Below are 6,088 nucleotides of genomic sequence, written 5' to 3' on the forward strand. Positions count from 1 at the left end.
TTGTGCAGCAAAAGAACCCATTTTATATAAAATCAAGGTTACTCATCTATAAAAACAAAGGCATATAATCATGCCATTTGTGACAACATGGATAGACCTAGAGGATACTATGCTAAGTGGTATTAGCCAAACAGAGAAGGAAAGATACCATATGATTCTACATATATGTGGAATGTTAAAAACAAAACAAAACAAAATAAAAATCAATTCATAAATACAGAGAACAAGCTGGTGGTTGCCAGAGGGGAGGGTAGTGGAGAAGTGGGTGAAATAGGTGAAAGGGATTAAGAGGTATAAACTTCCCGTTATAAAATAGATAAGTCAGAAAATAAATAAAAAATAAATAAATAAAATAGATAAGTCATGAAGATGAAAAGTACAGCATAGGGAACATACTCAATAATACTGTAATGACATTGTATCATTTCAGATATTAACTACATTTATCTGGTGAGCATTGTATAATCTATAGAACTATGCTTCAATAATAAACATTTAAAAATAAAATCAAATAATGATTTAAAAGTTAAAAAAAATTTAAAAATGCTTATTTAAAAAGTCAGATGGTTATTTATTTGGTTTCATAATATATATATTTTGGTCACATTCTAGCATAATGATTAATTTCTGACAAAGAACACTCATGGTAAAAAAAAAAGCCAAGAAAACTCACTATAATTATCCTTATTTAATATTTTGGGATCTGATGTCTTTTGTCAAGAGGGGGAAAAGGGGAGGAATATGATTGAAAGAGACAAAATATCAACACTTCTAGTTTATTTGATTATATGATTGGAGAATTCAAGATATTCAATAAAAATATTAAAAATAAAATAAGATATTTAAAAAGTGATTCTTAACACAATGTGATTTTACAAAAATCTATGGAAAAAAACAACTTTTTTTTTTTTTTTTTTTATGACAGATACAGAGAGAGAGAGAGGCAGAGACACAGGCAGAGGGAGAAGCAGGCTCCATGCACCGGGAGCCCGATGTGGGATTCGATCCCGGGTCTCCAGGATCACGCCCTGGGGCAAAGGCAGGCGCCAAACCGCTGCGCCACCCAGGGATCCCAAAAAACAACTTTTTAAAAAGTATAAGAAAAAAATATTCCATTTATACAATCAAACAAGAAAGTAAAGTCCAGGACATCTGCTGAATCAAATGCATCAAGATCTCTGAAAGTAAAACTATTAAAGGACAAAAGAATTAACTAAACCAAATCCATTATTCATCAATATACCATGCAATATTGTTATAGTGTAAATTATTCCTAAATTAATATGACATATTAACCCTATTAAAATTATCAATATTATTTTTACTTAGGGAGACTGGTTCTGAAATATACTTGGAAAGATAAACATTTGGAAATATGCAAGGAAATTCTGAGTACAAGAAAAGAAAATAGTGGCTAATATTCCTCCAAGAGAGTAGATACTCGTATAAGGCCACAGAAATTAAAAAAAAAATCATTTTGTTTTGATGCAGAAAAAAATAGATTTATGAAATAGAATTGAGATTTTAGCAAGAGAATGAACTCCTCACAATATTTTTTCTGATAAAGGTGACATTTAAACCCAGCAGGTAAAAAAATGCATTAATCCATAAATAGCACTGAGGCAACTGGGAAAGTCTTTAAGTAACAGTATTTTTTTTTAAAGCAGAGGAAAGAATTAAAGAAAGGGAAAGAGGGAGAAAAAGAATAATCTAGATGCATCAAAGAATTAATACAAAAAGTGTAATAAGAAAAAATAAAGATGGAAATAAAGCTGTAAAAACACTTGAAAAAAAAAACACCATATATGTGTTCTCATATATTAGAATGGGAAAAGATTAATCAACAAGGCATAAACCCAAAAATTAGAAAGAAGAGACTGATAAAATTGAGTCTACATAAAATTTTGATGTATTTATAGTAAAACCATCATAAACAGTTTCAAATGCAAACATTACCCTGAGGAATCTACGAGTAGATTCTAGAATTCTAATATGGCTCCCAAGATTCCTAGCTTCTGAAAACCACAGGATTGTACAATTCCTTTCTCTTTAAATGTATGTAGAACTAATAGAATATGGCTAAGGTGAATGGATTTTACAAATTTAATTAGGGTCCAGATGGTCGACTTTGAATTAACCAATAGGGGGAGGAGTCCATCCTGGTCTAAAAGGTGAGCCATTAAAAAAAAAAAAAAATACAGATATTCTCTGTAAGAAGAGACATGAAGCACCAGAGCTTCTCTCCCCCACCTAGAAGAATTCAGCTCTTGGGTATAAGAGGATCTGAAAGAGGGCCACGTGACAAGAGACAATGGGTGGACTTCAGGACCCAAGACTGATTTTTAAAATAATACTTTGGGAAGTGAGACTGAGATTCTGTATTATAATTCTGAATTAAAATTCTTTTAACTGGAAATGTCTATTACTGCATCTATTACCTTCATGACTGCTTTTAAAAAAATAAACCTGAGGAAGGAAAGAAGTAGAATCAGTGCATATGGACAACAGTGTGACGGGACTAATCATAAAAGCAAGATATTAGAGAAGACAATAATGAGGTAGAAAGGAGATAGTTAAAGATTGGTAGAAAAGAGACAGGCATAAAAAAAGAGTTTGAAAATAAAACGAAATGGGAAATGATAGAATGAGAGCCTCAAGGATGAAGAAAGCAAGCTGAGGATACGAAAATAATTCAGTGCTTCCTCATTTGGCAGCCAGCCTTCTCATTCGGGGGAGATTCTCAGAGCTGCAAAGATTGGCCCTATGGCACATCTTAAAACTATTTTCCAACATTTCTTACATGCCTTCTTTTTCCTTAGCAGTTTTGTCACTTATGTCTTCCCAGAAACCATAGCACTGAACGAGAAATTAGCCTAGAGAGTATGTAGTCCAACAACTTTCCATGCTGGGTTGAAGGAGGCAAAGAGAGCCCCAACGTAGACACAGTGATTCTCAAGTGAGGATAAAGGTCAGAGGGCAGAGTGAGAGAATGAAGTTGTGGGCAAGTGCTCAGCAAGGGAAGGTATTTCAAAGAGCTGCCACATTTATAATCTAATTTTATCCTTAAAACATCCACAAGACAGATAAGCCAGGGCTTACTATTTTTGTATTTCAAAGGCGTACCTGAGGGCCAAAAGGATGAGTGGCCGCGGTATATGACAATTTGTGTGCACATTTTGGTGGCTTCTTTCTATGACACCATGTGAAAACTGAGAGTTTTAAATGGTTTTTCTGATGATCAGAATGCTTTCTGATTGTTTTGAGAGTTTGAAGGTTTTGATATTCTCTAAAATTTCATCTCTCTTACTACCAAGTGCAATTTTGTGTTCCAATCCAAAAATTTCTTGACAGTGGTTATTTCTGTAAGGAGGGGATCGTGGATGATTTTGCCTTTTCCCCTTTTCTCTTTTCATTTTTCTAAAATAAGCATGCATGAGATTTATCGTCTCCAATCTATAATTGTTACAAATTTTCAAAAAAAATATTTTAGCACATATTAAGAGACTTCCTGACAAGAGGACCCTTAAAAAAATATGCCATGTACCACGAAATAACGTTTTAAAAGAACAATATGTCTCTGCAGAAGTCCAGAGTAAATATTTAAAACAAGATAGGAATAGCTTAGCCTCCTGATTACAAATATAGGTTCTGAAATCAAACGATTTGGGTTCATAGCCAAGCTCTGTGTGACACAACGAGACTCAGGAAACATTTTCTGCTGATGACAATTAAGAAAGTGGTTAAGATGCACAAACTCTAGGGTCCACACAAGTTGAGTTGGAAAACTGGCCTCATTATTATTGCAGCAGTGACGGTCTACAGACAACTGAACCTAACTCCAGGGTTTCGTGTGTAAAAGAAATATAGCACTTTGTTTGCAAAGTCTGTCAAACTAATAATGATTGCTATTTATTATTAATTAGATTATTGATAACTATGAATTATTATTACTGCTATCTTTGATAATTACAAAGCCTTATTATCCTTTGTGACATAATGATGCTCCTAAAGAATTATTTTGTACCTTACCCTGACTCAGTAATTCTCTGACCCAGCATGAACAAAATAATTCAGATGTCTGAGAGATAAACATAATTCTGCCAAGATCAATATTAGGAAGAGGGCAGTTTTCTTGTGAAGGAACCACAAAAATATGGCAAATGCCTCACCTATTCACTCAGCTTTGATGAAAAGCTCCACAATCGTTTGACCAAATGATATTTCGGGGGGAAATGTGCGATTCATTGGTCAAACTCAGAACCCCCTATATACTAAAAATAACAGATGTCAGCTGCGCTAGCTCACTTATCAACACCCACTGTTTTTTTCATTCAACATATATCGACTGTATCCTTACCTAGGCCAGTCATTGTTCTTGGGTCTGGAAACACATCAGTAATGAAGAAGACAGACGAATGTACTTTTCTTGTCAAGTTTGGGATACAAGGAGAAAAATAAAATATAAATATACAAATAAGGTCATTTGGGGGTAGTTTTAAGTACCACAAAAATAAAAACAAAAACAAAAACAAAAACAAAAAACAAATAAGTACCACGAAGAAAACAAAACAGTGATTTGAGAGAGTGAGTCAGGGGTAGGGATGAAAGGCAACCCATGACAGCCGGTAGTCAAGGAAGACCTCTCGAATGTGATCACGTGGGAGAGGAAATCTGTGTGACAAAAAGGAAAGATTCTAGAAAAGACCAGGGGGACGAATACTGCAAGCAGAGAGGGATGGGGAGCAGTGTAGTAAATGACCTTGAGAATGGTGTAAGAGGACACTGAAGCTGTCAACAACGTCCAGGATCTGATGGCCTAGTGTGATGGGTCAAACCTGAATTTTAACTCTCCTTAAATTTCAGAGCAGCTATGTGAACAGTTTGCCTGTTAATGGGGGTAACTACCGTCGGGGGACCTCCCGCGAGGCTGTGATCCAGCAGAGCTGCAGGGATGGGACCCCCTCAAATCAAGTGCAACCAACGCATTCACTTGGATCTCAGACTTGGTTTCTTTACTGCTACTACAACTGGTTTAAAGATGCCAGGTATTTCGCTTTGCTTATACTTTGTTCCGAGCAAAGTACATTATTTGAAAACCCAGTAACTAAGTAAGGTAATAATCTTAAACTAACATTGTGGGTGAATAGTTTAAGAGGATAAAAGAAAGTTTATTTTGTTCCCTTTAAGTATCCCATGATTCTACGATAACTATGACATTAAATATAAGGTATGATATTGTTGTCTCTCATATTCGGGACTAAACATATCTCGTTAATGAGTTCTGAATCTTAAATTTAACTCTATGAGAAACGCTGATTTATCCGGAATGCCCTAGGAATAACTAGATGAAGACAGAGACAGGATGGCATTCCTTCATTCTCTTTTCTGATTCACTCACGTGTGTTTCAGAATAGCCCTCAGTATCACAGCACTAAGGTAAGGGACTCTTCACTGAAATGCTGATGAAACCGAAGGAAATAGCAGACTGACTTTTTCCTCCCTACAATTTTCCCAATCTCCCAAGGCAAGAGCCTCTCAAGAAAAGAGCATTTTCCCCCATAATGGCTTTTATTGGCAATAGATGCCCTGGCTGTGACTCATCTGGGCCATGTTTTGTTGGCTGCTCATCTCCCATTTCATTGGCTTGCCACACATGGATAAGTTTTCTTTCTCTGGTTATAGTAGGAGAGCACGAGTGAGTCCTCTTCTAATTCTTTGCCCTTGATCATTTACACTATGATCTGGGTTCAAGAGTGTGAAAGTGCCTGGCAAATCCATTAAGCAAACTTTTACTCCTCTTCCCATACATACCACGAGGCTACCTGTCCTACCTAATATTGTAGACAGGTTTGGGGACTTGTCTACCGCTAGTCAATGTAACCAAAATGTAAGCAAAAGAAGTATCTTTCCATTTTCTGAACTACAAGTATTCCTAGATGTCAATGACCACACTGTTGCCTCAACTGTCAGATTGATGAAGACAAGCACTGCACATCTAAATGCCATGTATTAAAGACAGTGGAGCCACAGATGAAGAAGCCTGGATCCCAGATTATCTTGTGGAGAGCCATAATATCTGTACTGGAAC

At 35.8% G+C, this 6,088-nt stretch overlaps 1 long non-coding RNA gene across 1 annotated transcript; it reads left to right on the plus strand.

Moving 5' to 3' along the window:
• Positions 1-2,023: 2,023 nt before the first annotated feature.
• On the plus strand, positions 2,024-6,088 carry LOC144282933 (uncharacterized). Its single transcript, XR_013351341.1, has 3 exons — positions 2,024-2,171; positions 4,864-5,045; positions 5,971-6,088. It is a non-coding gene; the product is annotated as an uncharacterized LOC144282933 (long non-coding RNA).

This window comes from Canis aureus, chromosome 14 (assembly GCF_053574225.1).
Source record: "Canis aureus isolate CA01 chromosome 14, VMU_Caureus_v.1.0, whole genome shotgun sequence".
NCBI classification, from domain to species: Eukaryota; Metazoa; Chordata; class Mammalia; order Carnivora; family Canidae; genus Canis; species Canis aureus.